General features: G+C 41.6%; 1 protein-coding gene across 5 annotated transcripts in view; it reads left to right on the top strand.

Annotated features, from left to right (window-relative positions):
- The window catches only part of THRB (thyroid hormone receptor beta), a 160,859-nt gene that overhangs the window by 92,704 nt on the left and 52,459 nt on the right, over window positions 1–15,696 (top strand). The gene's annotated exons all lie outside the window — the stretch shown is intronic.

Here is a 15,696-nt window from a genome sequence, read left to right as displayed (position 1 = left end):
AAGGTAAAAGTTGTATAAAGCTTGTAGGAATGACCGTCCCAGTAGACTGTATTGAGCCTGCTCCATAAAAATGAGTGCACATGAAGAAGTAAGTACAGAATTTGGCATGAGAAGCTCTTCTTTGTGTCCTAACCCGTGCTAGAGGAACATGGTACGAAATAGCTGACATCAATACAAAGACTCCCTCTGCGTCAATGGGCCTTGCAGCAGACCCTTATCTTTTCTCTTACTGTCTTAGTGCTGGCAGGATGACTAATACAGACAGATATCCTAAAGCTGACAATGACATCTTAAATCTGTCCTGGAGGATTGAACAGAATATTTATTTCTACAGCTGCACAGGGTTTTCATTAATTGTAGCCCATAACTGTACAAAAAAAGTGTAAGGATGAATAAAACCGAGATGAAGAAATACACGTAAAAGGCTGTAAAAGGATATATGATTTAAAAAAGAGAACTGGAAGAGAGGCACGTATTTTGGCTGTAGCTGTTGACCACAATAGCTCAGAAATAAAGCCCAGCATGGTTATGGATTCCAGCAAATTGATGGATTATAGTGATGTCAATTTGTTCAGGAGAGAAGAGATGTCTACATTACTAAAGCATTTCCAGTGATCCAGTACTGTCAACTTCAAGCACTCAGGAACTGTGAGTCAGGTCATTACTGGCAACTCTGCTTTTTCATTCTGAATTTTTAAGACCTTTTTTTTGCTTCATTTTATTGACTGTATGTGAGCAAGGACAGCACTTTACAGTCCACTGTACTCTGGACTATAAAGCTGTAGTTTTTGTACTTGTTCAGAAAATCCTAAAAGTATACCAGTCTCACTTTTGAGAGCTCTACAAAGGCATTTAAAAAAAAAAAAAAAAAGGGGGCATCTGGTTTTAAAACATACCTCATCCTGTTTCGCAAACCTTTTTTTTTCTATAATTTGGTTATGATACCTCAAAAAAAAATCTAATTTTAAGTCATTATAAATAACTTCTTATGTAAGGTTCTTCAACAACTTCACAGATACTAAAAAATAAGCCCTTTTTAGAAGCTAGTACATTTTGTGCTTCCTTTATAATCAAACTGCTTTATCACTCAGACCAAAGTCTCTTAGTGGATAGCAGAACATGAAAATAAATCTGGGAATCCTGTTCTGATAAAGTTTTCCTGTAAAAACCACAGTAGGTTGCAAATACCTGCCATGGACAATATGAGGTGTTCTCTCATTTGGTCAGTGTCTTCGGGGATTTTCTAATTAATCTATTTAACTGCTTTTCCCAGTAAAGACACTCGGGTTTGATTCCCACAAAAGAACAACTCAGAAACCTCCATGCTGTATTTTTTTTCCACAGAAATTTCACTGTGAGCTTTTGCAATCTCCACATATTGTGTCTTGGCACAAAACACTACCTCTGCTTATGGTTTGCATCATTAAATATCAGATTGGCTGCTCGCTGTGTTTATAGGATACAACAAGAAATAGCCTGTTAAATCTGGCTGGTTGGTAAAACTGGTGTTTGTTGAATCATTGTGCTACTGTGTTCCCACATCATACAGAGAACAAAATCCCATAAAACTAAGAAGCTGTAAATTAGAATTAAAGTTAATGGCAAAGAATATGCCCAAATGTAGAAAATAAATTGAGAATAACTTTTTTGAAGTCTAAAAAAGTGATTTCCAAAACACTGGGAGTAGACCAGAAATGTGCTCTATAACCCTGTTTTGAAGTTAAAAAAATGCACGCCAAGCATATGTAATATTAATAATAGCAATTCTGATGGCTTATCTGTAGATCTTACTGGCATACTGTTGGAACTGAAGTGGGTATTGTCATCTCCACCTTACAGATGAGGAAGTTGAGTTACTGGAAGAATACATTTTCAACACAACATGAGGCAGTGCTGACTCCAATTCCCATTGCAACTCCCAGCTTTAATTATTTTTCTGTGAGCTTCGTTTGTTTCTCTTCATTATACAGAACTTGTTCTTTCAGCACAAGGTAATTTGGATAACACTGAATGTAGATTAGATCCATGTATTTATACTTATGAAACTTATTAATTCTAGAATTGCTTGATAGATTAGCTCCTTCCCATCACTGGATGGGAAGGTAACTACATCCTTAATTTACTTTGGTGTGTCGCTTTTGACACTTCCAATATTTTACTGCTCAAGACGTTATGGAAAGTAACAGGAAAAGGATGTCTCAGATGCTTTTTTAGCGTGTTTCCAGATAAGCCTGGTGGGAAGTACATGGAATATCACTTGTGGGATTGTGTATTTCCACTGTCCTTTTCAGTATCTGTGTGATGCTGCTGAGATAAATCATGAGAAGCCTCAGTATCAGCAGTGCAGAGATGACATCCCATTCTGCTTCTCCTAATGCAAGTGGCATAAAAGCTGTCCCTGAGTGTCTGGCTAAAATCAAACTGCACATTAGTTAAATAGAGTTGATGCTAAACAGAGGAATGAAATCTGCTGAAAAACTAGCAGTTTCCATCTTGTCTTGTGTTTGGGGGTTGTTTTGCTTGTGGCTTCTCCCTTGGCTCTCTTTGGCTTCTTTATTGTCTGCATTTTCAGGGCAGTTTTTACTGAGATAAGCAGAGAGAACTCATCTGGTAACTTGACGTGGATAATCCTCACATTTGTGCCTTCCATCCCTTACTAGCGCAGTGCATTTACATAGAGCTTTAGAACAGAAAACTCTCAAATTCTTTGAATCTGTCCAATATGTTGCATTTTATCACTGTCTTGTCCCTGCAGCTCCGTACCAGGTCAGATTCAGTGTCTTCCTGCTAACCTTCGAAGCCATCTGTGCTGGGTGTCTTAAAGTTTTCTTTGAATGGTGGTTGTCCCTCCTTGCAGCTACGTTCCTCAAGGATCTGTTCTTCAGATGGCCGACACACAGGAGCAGAAGGCAAAGGTTGAGTCATTAGGGCCGTGGCTTTGGCATTTGGTAGTGGAGCCCTTGGATCTGATATCCTCGGGAATGAAATGCAGCAACCAGTTTTCCTATTACACATTCACACAAATGAAATTAGAAACTAGAGCAGAAAGAGAGAGTAATTGGAAAAGTGGCAAATTGGAGGAGGAGAGAATTATGTTTTGAAAGAAAAGCCTGGCCCATCCCACTAACTCAGGAGAGCAAAGAAACTCTGATTGATACCTTACTTTTATGTTAGTTACGTAGCCATCACAAAGCACTGCGGCATTATAGTATTGAGAGTTTAATAAACTTAATAAAGGGAGTGGATAAGATTCTGACATGTAATTTTTGATTCGCTCTCTGAGGAAAGTGTGTCTGCTCGTACTGGAGTTTTGCTCAGGACACTGGGAGGATGCTGCTTCTGTACTTACCTCCCTCTGCCCTCTCAAGATCCCTCACACCATTTTGTCAATAAGCCTATGCCTTAGGTCGCACTGCTTTACCTCTATTAGGCGTTGAATGCAGGCGTTGAATGGTGAAACCAGAAATATCTGAGGGTACCAAGTCAACAACTGGCACACCAGGGAAAGTGGAAGAGCTGCAAGTGTCCAACTCAGACCTCAAGTGAAGCAGGCAATGCAGAACAGGGCTGTACAATTGAATTTTCCCTGCTCATTCTTTCCCTGCCATTCTCCCAGGGGCTTGGGCTGCTTGTGTGTTGTCTCCACCGTGGATCTCTGTCTCTGTGCTCCTCCAGGCAGACAACCCTCAAAGCTCTTCCAGTACTTTGTTTTTTTTCTATCAGTCTAAGCTTCCAGAATGCTTGCTCAGAGCCTCATCATCTCTAGATGGGTCATATTAAGTTGGGACTTAAAATGCTAAAGCATATTCAGAATATTCAGATGTTTGGAACATCTTTGTGAGTCTTAATTCAGTTCCATTGCTGCATCTTTGCCCCCTTCCCCTTTTCTAAGCGAATGTAAGCTTTCCAATTGCATCTTTCCTCTCCTCTCTATACAACAGATGTATTCATTTATGGAGCTTTTGATGGCTTCTTTTTGACAGGCCACACTGTCTCTGAAGGCCATCCATAGGGTCCTCATGAAAAAGTCACCAGTTTGTCTCCTGTTCTCCTTTGCGTCATTCTGCAGTCCCTCCTCTTCTTCCTCTGCACCTGTAAGCCTTGCCTCACAGTCCAAGTGCTAGCAAAGCAAATGCAGAGATGGGGTGCTCTGGTGAAGCATGGTGCAAAGATGAAGAAAGACCGGGGGTGGCAAGGTGAGCTCCCCAGGTACGCCGCCTGTGGAGGTGTGGAGTTACTGAGATAGGCGAGGAAGGCGTCGGGATCAATGCAGCAGTAGAAATCTGGCAGCAACAAAATGCCACGCCAGAATCTTCTGGCCATGCACCGTGTCTTAGTAGTCTGTACCTGAAGGTATAATGCAAAGATGACATAGCAAGCTGAAAAGATTAATTACAGCTTCCTCACTGGACAGAAAGACTGTGTTTTGGAAGGGTTATGTAGGTCTTATTGAGGTGTACTCCGTAAACTCCTGTAATATTAAACATGTACTTTTATCTGGTAGGAGCAGGGAAGGAAATGTTTAACATCTAGGCTAATCTTGGATTTCAGTATTCTTAATTAATTCTCAGAACAAAGTCTATGTGGGAAGTTCAGCTTGCTAAATCTGTCAGCTCTCATACGTGTGGTCTTTATTTATTGTTTATTTGACCCATAGTTAACATTTAGGTAACTTAGCAAAGATGTGGACTTGGGTTCTTGCTGGAAATTTATTCTCATGTCTTGTCAGTACTCAATTCTTGACTTTATTTAGTACAAAAGGGAAGACCGATCTTACCAATTCATGTTGCTATTCTCTAGAGCATACAGCAAGCACTTTTTACTGCCTTTCTTCAGTGTATAAGGGTCAAAATACAAAAACAGTTATAAGGAATTGTGTTGTCTTTAGGGCTTTTTTTTTCCACCCAGTACAAGATTTATAATCTTTAAAGGTATTTCAGAAACCTTCAGAAATTATTATAACAATTAAAAAGAAATTTCAATGCACAGCATCATAAATACTCTATTTTATTAGAAAAGGCATAAGCCCATGCTGTGTACTTTCATGGTGCTGTTTTAGGAGACAGGGTGACCCTCCTGCCTCGTCTCCCTCCCGGTGCCTCCTTGCAGCGGTGGGCTCGTGCCCCTTACTTTTTGCCAGCTCTGGTGCTCGCCAGCTACCTCGTAGGTCTGCTTCCGCTCACTAACCCAGCGCAAAACTAACCCAGAAAAAAAAAATGAGTATTTTCTGCGGGGTCAGTGAAGCAAGTCAGGTCACGCAAGGGGAAGAAGGGAGCTGTGCTACAGAGAACAATTTTTTTTTATGTCTATCCTCAGTTTTTATGGTGTTTTATATGAAGATATTAAAGTGTGTTGACTGTTAGCCCCATACTTAAAATGCCCTGTGTCCCATGTGTTAGATTTTCTCTGTTGTCTTTATTTGAAGTTCAGCTGTTAATACAAAGTTGTGTTGCATTTCACAGAGTTTTACTATCCAGCAAAGCAAGCCTTGTGGTGATAGGCATTTCCTAGAACTATTAGCATAATTATTCCTTTATTAAAAATCATTTCAAGAAACAAAATAATGCCCAATGTGATCTATAGATAAGGAATTAAAAAATGCCCTCCCGTATTTGTAGTAAACTTTCATCCATTAGAGATATGTCATTAGGCATTAAAATCAAATCACCTAAGGAAAGCAGCTTAACTCTTCTTTATCTTCAGCAACTTCAGCAGTTTTGCAGAGAGCCACCTGTAACTCAGAGTGATTCAACAGCTCCCCACTCATGACCCCGTACAACCATACCAGGAACTAAATAAACCCTACTTACTAGCAATTAAAGTGATTTAATGTGAAACACAATGACAGATGCATAATGGGTTAATTACAAAATAAGTAATTAGCAAATAGGATGGAAAAGGTTAAAAGGTTGCGGACTTTTGTTGTTTGCTTGGGAGAGATAGAAAAATCATCAGCGATTAAACTTTTTCTTTTAATTTCTGGGCCTGATTCTATTATTGTTAGCTGTAAATGAGGCAGCAAACAAGAAGAGAAGTTTAAAAAAAAGAAGAAATCACTGCTTTACCAGACATACTGAAAGGCCATTGTTAACACTGAGGCTATGTGATTTGTTTCCAGTCTGCAGCCAAAAAGTAGATTTGCATCTATGTTTCTACTTAACGTTAGGATATAAGCCTCTTCTGAGAAGAAGTAGTGATCGTCCTCTCTGGTCTGCACACTGACCTCTCCCCAGTGAGGTCAGTAAAATGGGTATAAGAAGTGGTAGAGGTTAGAGCACATCTCTTAAGAAACTCTGCCTGCCTTAGAGAATTAATGAGTGAATTATTTAGTTGGCCATAATGTTTATTCTCCAAAAAAAAAAAGAGGATAAAAAGGAATAGGACACTGAATAGGGTACCGAGCTGTGAAAATCCTCAGCTGAAATCCGGTTAAAATCATGCAGTGTGGATCACATAGACAGAGCCATTACAGAGGGTGCAAGCAATTTTCTGTTAAAATAAGCAAAATAAGAGCTTCTGCTTAATTTTCAAAAGTATTATTCCTTCTTTCCGTGACTCCTGTCTGCCCAAAACCATAAGCAAATGGGCGTTTAGATAGTTTTAATACGGTCATATTTTATGACCACAAGCTTATTGCCAGGTAACTTGAAACTCCTTATTTATTTATAATAATTATGAATATATTTATGTATCTATAAAACATGTGTTTTGTATTTTGAAATTTCAGAGGGGATGTTTGCAGAAAGCTTTCTCCAGCTTGAGCCTAATTGTTACTGAAGTCATTGAATTTTTTCTTTTGAAAAATAAGCTTTTGGGTAAACCTCAGAAATAGCAATATGGGCTTCTCCATTTCAAAATATCAATTAAAACCAGGCAAGAATTCTCATTTTTAAATATAGCTACCCTCTAACCTAATTACATATCCACCCGTAACCATTAGCATAATTTAACCAAATTTCCCATAACAGTCACATTCTTCCGTCATCCCTTGCTCTCTTTTGATCGTGGTTATTGTGTGCTCACTTTCCTGTCGCTTTGCCAAGCCATAGTTAACTCTCAGCTAATATATGTCACTCCAGCCCCTTAATCATTTAACTTTACTTGTCTATCCCTCCTGTTCTATTATTCGTACTTTTTGGTGTCTCCACTATGCCTTCATCGTGCCTCCAGGGCTGTCACCTGCCTTACTGCTTGGCATAAGGCCTGAACCTACGCACCCTTTTGGTGCGTATTGCACTGTCAGTGGCTGGCTGATGCCCATTTCCCTTGAGCTACCATTGCAAACTCTCCAGGACCACCAGGTCAACTTATAGAAAGGATCTGTGCAGATTTTTAGCTAGTCTTTGTCCCCTTACCATAGGTTTTGCTGGCTAGAGATCTAGATTTCAGGAAACAACTAAGTTCTTATTCTGGTCCATTATCTTAATTTTGGTGAAAATAAGCTTCTTCAAAGTTTCCCCTCAATTATAATTGAATTTAAGCCATCCATTTCAGGTCTAGAATCCGTGTTGAACATTTCAGATATCAGTGGTTTTGCAATTCGGCTATCAGTTTTTAGGATAAATAGATTCAGGTTTGGAAACTCAAAGTCACACAATATGCAAAACCCACGAGCCTAAATCCATAGCTGTAACAGCATCTCTTGTTTTCTTTTCCAAGGGTTTCTTTAAAGTTCTATATATTTGCACACTGTAACTCGAGGCCTGCAATATAGACAATGATTTTTCAGTATTTAGAATTTATTTTTCAAACTAAGTGGTGACTCTGAAGCTCTGGATAAGAAAAGCAGAAAGCCTAAAGCTGCATTAATTCTGCTGTTCGTAGCTAAACCCCTGAAAATAGCTCAAACAAATGCCAGTACTGATCTTTAGGGTAATACTTATCCCTATTCAGAGTGACATTTGTGGTTTAGACGATACTCATTTCTGCTTCGCTGATCTTTTAGGCACAGCGCATGTAAGGTGCATTGACAAAATTCATTTTTGTTAACAAGATTCATCCAGGTACCTCCCCTCCTGACATTTAGAAGACATTCTTTTTCTTAATCCATTTCATCATGAAAATCAGCAGTTTCAATAAAAGTCTCTGAAATTTAGTCTCTTTGGGATTATCTGATGTTAGTGAGTTGTAGAGATTTACTGGGTAATTCAAGACAGCCTTCATCTAATACACGCTTCGCAGTGAGTAATAAGAGAAATTAGCATCGAAGATAAACTGTCCCTTGTTGAAATTTCAGGGAGAGCTAATGTTTCCTGAGTTGACAGAACAAAGCAGACAAACAATAAAAGTTTTACGTCAAAGCTGTTGTCTGAATGAAAATCCCATAGGCTGGAGGACGAACATGTAAGCCATGAAGTGTCTCAAAGGCTCTTCAAAAAACACAGGGATAATCACTTAAAATACGAGGTCTTTTATGTTTTCCCTTTTGCTTTCCTATCATCCTTGGCCCTCCAGGATCCGTGCTCAACTGGATATTTATGCAAGTAGGTAGGGGTCTTTCTGAATTAAGGCCTAAATCTCTAACGATATCAACATCTCTTAATGCACAGCTACGGATCAGCTACTCTTGGGGAAATATGGCTAGCTTTCTCTGTAACACTTCGTGTTAAGAAAGTACCCCCCACCCCAGGGAACAAAAGACTGGTTATCAAAATAGTGGCTAAACAAGGCTGCTTCCAGTTCTGTGCTCCTCTCATGCCCTCCTGTGTACACATGGAGTAGGCCAAAGCAAAGTGCTGGAGCGCTGACGTTGCTGCACAGGGATGAAGTAAAGGAAAGAGAAGGCGACGGTCTGCTGTGCTGACAGAGTTTTAAGCCGAATATAAGCAGATTTCTTAGAGCCTTTACATCTTAGGGCCAGTCAGCAGCTCCATGCCATGGTAATAAGTGATTTGAGATACTCTGTAAGTGAGATAATGTTACTCATTTCTCTAAGTACGGAGCAAGGGAAGCGTTGCGTATTCCGTTTAGTGCCTGCTGCCCAGGTGGTTGAAAGGTAATGTTACAGTCTTCCCCTGCGCGCTTTCGATGACGCCTGTGAGACTGCCTTTCGACCACATCCAGGCTATTGGGAAACAGAAATACTAAAACTTTTCTTTTTGACTACAAGGAAATCAATTATTGTATTTTCCAGTAGCTTAGAAAAGGATACATTTACCCAAATACAGTAAGACAGCAAGTTCTGATGAAATCAGAAAACCATCTTTTGTCTTGCTTTTATCTTGCAGTATTACGTTTTATGGTGCTATGTCTATTTTCTGTAGATAACTATATTCACCACAACAGCTTTATATTTCAGCCTGTCCTGCCAGAACTGAAGTCTCACCACTGTGGGACTACAGGAGGAATTGCTTTGTCCATCTAAATTAACATTGTTGCTCCTGCAGTTCTGCTTATTGAAACACAAGTGCTGTCAAAAACCTGTAAAGCAGTGAGGTAACCGCTACAACTTAACAGGCTTATTGTTTGCATATAACAATTTTCTAGCTTTCATGCTGTAAAATAGCTGCTGATGCCTGCACGGAGCTGAGCACATAACATATTATGATCTGATCCTGGCTGATGCAGTGTCCATAATCTTGACTTGTTAGTGCTTAGCAATTTTTAGAGTATTTAAGCAGCAAGTTAAATAGGAAATTCTGAGCCTAAAGGGTAAACCCAGTACCCTAATCTAAAGAGCGTTGAGAGTCATCTCTGTGTGAGAAGGACAGAACAGGATTACACAGAACTGCTGGACGAAAGCTCAGTAAGCTCCTTGCATTCCGATCAAGTGTTTCAGGATAGATTGCAAATGTTTATACAGATAGTCCACTGTGGTTTTGATTTTTATGCTTTATTGCACATTTTTATGTCCTCATGAGTTGAACTAGACTAGCAATAAAAGCATGAGTCAAAGTCCACTTCTGAGCTTGTGCCTACAAGCCAGTTCTGATGGGGGCTTTTCAGAAGAAAATCTATCTAGAAAACTAGATAGATTCTTTCTAGAAAATAGATTTCTTTTTTTTTTTTTCCTAGATTCTATCTAGAAAATCTATAGATTCTATCTAGAAAACTAGATAAATTTTTATTTCTCATACGATGCACAGTTGTTTAATATGTTTTATAAGGGGGAATACTGCTTGCTCATTTTATAGGTATCATGCACCATAAGCCATAGCCTAGTATATTTTTCACTGAATATGTATTAGTACAAAAGCCTCTGTATAACTCTAAAATACTAATTTTGCTTTGCTATTAAATATTGAAATGTTAGATATTGAACTTAATTTAAAAGTTCAGTTAGGCACCAATACGGCCTATAGGCTACTTTGTCATTTTTCCTGTTGGGGAGTTGCTGCTTTGGATTTTTCACTAAAGATGAAGTTAAAATTGAGAGCAACTTTCACAGAGGGAGTTTCCAGAACAAGATGTTCGGCTGACACATCCCATAATTCATCACCCCCAAGCCAGGATAGCCCCCAAGAAAAACAAAAGTGCCATAACCTGTGCCGAGGAGAGCGTGAGGGGCCGGCATCCCGGGGCGCTCAGTCTGACTGTACTGGAGCTTTCCTCTGCGCCCTGTTACAAAACCTATGTGCCCTGCTATCCCGCTCTGCCCCCTCGCTTGCTCCCCTCTGCGTCCCAGGACTGGGGCAGGCTCCCACCCACCCAGGGGTCTGCCAGCAGCCCTCCCCTCCTCTCCACACAAGGCTCCCCTCTCCCTGGAGGTAGCCCAGCTCCCAGTGAGCCAGGAACCGTAAGCATTGTGTAAGAGTGTTGTATAAAGTTGCCGAGGATGAGCCAGCGATATCGGTGTTGCAGGTAGGGTTACAGGAGAGACTTGTGTGAATGAGCCACGTTGCCCTGTGGCTTTTAAAAGAGGATGTCAAGGGATAACTGGTGAAGGGCAAGGAGCCAGGTGGCTTGTCAGTATTCCTGAAAAGTGCAAAATCCCTTTTCCCACCTGTTCCTGCATGGAGAAGAGAGAGGAGGCAGCAGTGCTGGTCCCCTTTGTGCTGCCTGCGGCAGCCGCTTGCTGAGCGGGAGGGGAGGCCTCAGGCCCACCGGGAAGCATGCGGTTCATGATGAGGACAGGGGCCAGGATGCAAACCACAAAATTACTGTGCCCTTGGCCTAGGGGAGACTGGCAGCCACCATCTAAACCTGAAACAACAGAGTAAGGTCAAAAGCACCCTCATCCTGTGGGCAGCACAACCCTTTTTTATAGCTGTTGATTAATCTTGTGCATTTGTGTGAAGGAGGAGGCACTTGGTGAGAGTGGGAGAACGCTTAACCACATTGATTAGTGTTAATTGGTTAATCACCTTTCATTATGGGAAAAGAAAGTAAGTGCAGTAATTGGCAATATGGCCACACAGTGTTTCTAGATTGGAGACCAAAACCTGAGAATTAGTTCAAAATATCACGTTTTCAGGCCAGGGGAGGTGAAGATCCCAAAGATGCCTTTTTTTTTTAATTTGGGGCAAAATAGGAACATTCTTTTCCTGGTGCAGGGCTGTAGATCTGAAACACAGCTCAGTATCGGAATGGAATAAGCATAATGTACGGTTGAACTCCAGTGATGAAGAAAGAGCACACTGTCCAGTCTGCCGCCTCGGCTCTCTGGTGGGTGGGATCATGCGGGATGTGAGATAGCAACCTCTGAAGTCAGTGCTGCGTGCTCAGGGCTTGTGACTCAGAGCCATGAGACCTCAGTTAGCTCTTCGTGGGCAAATGAATGCTTGATGCACAGAAGATAAATCTAATGAAGCCCGCTCCCTCTGATGTTAGCAAAGCTTGACCATAAAAATGGTGTCACTTTTGGCAAGAAAGAAACTGATTCTGCAATGTCCGTGAAGACTCCCAGACATTATTGGCCTGATGTGGTGGAGCCTTGCCTATGACTCATCTGCCTCCCTACCATTTGTGCCTGTTCACGTACTTTTTAGTTGTAGACTCTGAAAAATAATCTGATTTCCTCCAGCGTTTCTGCATCTATGCCTTGAAGAGGAACTTGCTATAATTAAGGTGGACATCACTTACTTTCCTTGCTCACATGAAGTAGCAACTGTGCTGGGCCTTCAGAAGACAGTCAAGGTTTTGGGTGCCAGAATGGATAAATAGTCTTATATTTTTTCCTTAGAAGAAAAATTAGGAAATTACTTCTGGCATATAAAGTGCAAAACAAAATCATCCTTTTGAAAATATTTCTGTTACATTTGGAAAGATTATTAAAGTCACCAGCGGGTATGAAGCAGGGTTTTAGAAACGGGCTCAATTACTATATTTCTTCCGGCAGTTGCTAAATCAACCTAGTGGAGATGCTACATGGGTGAGACGCTGTACACAGCGACATCAAGGCATGCTCCAGTAAACTTAATTTCTAGACGGATAGGAAGAGAAAAAGAGGATGCATACTGTCCATTTTAAACTGTGGGACACAGGAAGACTGTGCCAAAGCCAGATATGTTAGTATAATGCTTTAAACAAAAGACTATCTTTTCCTACAGTCATTTCATAATTAGGTTTTTTATACAAGTGACAGCTGCCTTCATGCCAAGTCCTGGTCTCATCAGGAAAACTGGCAAAGCTCCCAGGATAGCTAGTTTTTCTCTTTATGCAGAATTCATTGAGGAACTTTGTTGTTTCTCCTTTTTTTCCTCCTTTGTAATAGATTGGTGCAAAACCAATAATTTTAGGATTAGTAACTAATTATTTACAGGAAGGGCAGAATTTTTTATTTAAAACACACAATTGTTTACTTCAAGAGCACTTGTATGTCACTGAGTCACCAAACCACAATTAAATTCTGAGAAATGGCTTATTGTTGAGGTTCACAGGGTCCCGTGACACGGTGAGATGGGTCAGAGTCTGATTTTAATTGGTCTGAATTTGTATCGTATCCTCTTTAATCTTTTGATTGACAGACTCTGCAGGATTTGGAAATTCCACAAGATGTTAGTAGCAAAAGTATCGTTGCCGTATCGTCGCCTCTCGTTGTGGCAAATGGCAAATATCAAATGGAGTATTTGCTTTTCCCTTAAGAAATTAAGGAGATACTGTCTTTTCTGAGAAGACTCTGGAGTCTTGGGTGGTTTGCTTGGAAGAAAAGACAAGGAGATAAAAATATATTGTAACATGTATGCTGGAGGATATTTTACCAGTTGCTGCTGTAAAACTTTCAGTAGGTTTTACCTTGTACTTGCTTTACAGATACAGTAAACATGATGGCGTGGTTTTTTCCCCCTTTTTTTCTTTGATTTCTTGGGGAGGAGGGGGAGTGTTTTTGTTTTGTCTTATTTGAATCATTAAGCAATTATGAGTAGCAATTAATTTAGTTTAAAGATTTACCAGATATGCCTAGTTAAAGTAATGAGGCATAAAGTCATGGCAAAGATAGGGAATACATTATGGAGAAGACAATGGAGATGTTAATTCAAAAGATCGAGATTGGGATGGAAATAAACACAGCACCTCCCCGGGTTCCACAGCAGACGTGGGTGCGGCGTGCAGCGCGGGGAGCTTGCCGCGCCCCACGCGGGGACTCTGCTGCCCTCCGTGGGGTTCAGCCGCCCCCGGCGCTTTGCTTTCTCCCGCTCCCCTCCGGCCTGCTCCACGCGCGGCCGCCAGGGGGCGCCGCCGTACTGCGCCGCGTCGCACCGCACCTCACCTCACCGCACGGCGCGGCGGGGAGGTTTGGGAGTGTTTGTTAAAAAAGGGGCGCAGCGGGGGACAGCTGCGCCCGCCGGCCGTTTTTGGGGAGTGTGGGCAGACTGCGGCTCTTCCCTGCGCCTCACGGGCAGGCAGCTGGGCATTCCTGGGCGCGGGGGAAGACGCTGGCTTCTACCCCGTCTCGAGTAGGGGGACGCGAAGTGACGCCTGGGACGAGGGTCTGAGGCGGTGTGGGGCCCGCGAAGCGCGGCGGGGGCGTCCGGCCGCCATCTTGTGGAGCCTTTGAAGGGTGACTGCAAAGCCTCGGGTGTCTGAGATCCCGGGAGGGTTTTCAGCCCTCGCCGGTGCCGCGTTCAGGGAGGGTTGATGAGCTTAGGTGAAACTGCGAGGCTGCGTCCCAGATACATTAATTACACGGTACCTGCGATTGCTGCAGTTCACCTGCTTTCTCATTCTAGTGTCGTCTCTGTGCCTAAACAGAGCAGATGCACTCAATGTCCTTTCAGCCAGTGGAGAGAGTATTTATTTCAAGGACATGGAAGGGAAACGCTTCCCATGTGAGGAGACGGTGGCTGAGATGAAAGTACCGACAGGGCTGTATGTAGCATCGAACGTGTGGTGAGAAATAAAAAACAAAAGTTTGTTGACAAAATGAAGACCAAAGGATAGTTTCTTAACATAAAATGTCAGTCAGGCCAATCTGAGAGAGGTTCTACTTCCCCAGCAAAATGTCACTTCCATGCAAACAGTAAAAGATACCTGTGTTTCCTGGTGATCAAGAGAGCACGACTGATCCCCGGCTAGTTTTCCACTGGCATTAGTGGGGTCAGTTTTAGGCCCGGGATTTCTTATTTGAAAATTCTAATGAGATCTTGTCTCTATTCAGGAGTAATGCCTTTAGGATTGTTTCTGCTTGGATTGGATTGTCGCTGCTTAAACTAGGGAGCCAGCCGGGATCATCCGGCTGGGCACTGTGTTTTGGGCTGGGATGGCTGGCTGAGGGCACGCTGCCTGTGTTACCTCTGTTTGAAAAACGTTATGGCTCATGTAAATACTGATACTGCTGAGGGAAGATGCCATCACTGGAATCAGTGGTTTTCTCTCCTGACACAAAATTAGCGTGCAGGGCTTTGGTCTTTTGTACCCAGCAGAAAAAGGGTAGAGTTAATATGTCAGTGCGTATGTATGGACACATGAATGGGGGAGGCAATCTAAATATTAAAACCATGACTTTAGGATGTCAAATCCAGTTCCTCACAGCTGCAGTTATTTTCTTAATAAAATAGAAGATGCTGTTGTTCAAAACTTAAGTAATAAATATGTATTAATTCATTTTCTATCAAATGAGTAAAATTACTATTTACATCTCCAAACATTTAAAAAATTTATGTGTTTCAGGTGGTTGAAGAATAATCAGTGAAACTGTAGACAGAGAATTTCTAATTCATTTGAATCCTCTGTTCTTTCTGAACCTGAGAGTAATGGGTGTATATCCTTAGAATCTGTAGAGTAAAAAACAATTAGCTCCTAAAATTACATATTAGACCTAAAGGAGCTTTGGAAAAAGTTGAGGGAAAGTGTTCCATGAAGAAAGGCTGAGAGAGTTGGGGCTGGTCAGCCTGGAGAAGAGAAGGCTCCAGGGAGACCTTGTAGCAGCTTTCCAGTACCTAAAGGGGGCCTACAGGAAAGACAGGAAGAAACTCTTCAGCAGGGCCTGTAGCGATAGGACAAGGGGTAATGGTTTTAAAACAGAGGGAGGTAGATTCAGACTGGATGTAAGGAAGAAGTTTTTTACAATGAGGGTAGTGGAACACTGGAACAGGTTGCCCAAAGAGGTGGTAGATGCCCCATCTCTGGAAACATTCAAGGCCAGGTTGGACAGGGCTCTGAGCAACCTGATCTGGGTGAAGATGTCCCTGCTCCTTGCAGGGGATTTGGACTAAATGAACTTTAAAGGTCTCTTCCAACCCAAACTATTCAATGATTCTGTAATTCTAAGTGGGCAGAAGCATTTATTTTCTGCATCAGTAGCTGCCAGCTTTTTGA

Source organism: Chlamydotis macqueenii, chromosome 2 (genome assembly GCF_036417535.1).
Source record: "Chlamydotis macqueenii isolate bChlMac1 chromosome 2, bChlMac1.mat, whole genome shotgun sequence".
In the NCBI taxonomy this organism is placed as follows: domain Eukaryota; kingdom Metazoa; phylum Chordata; class Aves; order Otidiformes; family Otididae; genus Chlamydotis; species Chlamydotis macqueenii.
Note: the sequence above shows the minus strand (reverse complement) of the source record. Positions and strands in the feature narration are given on the sequence as shown.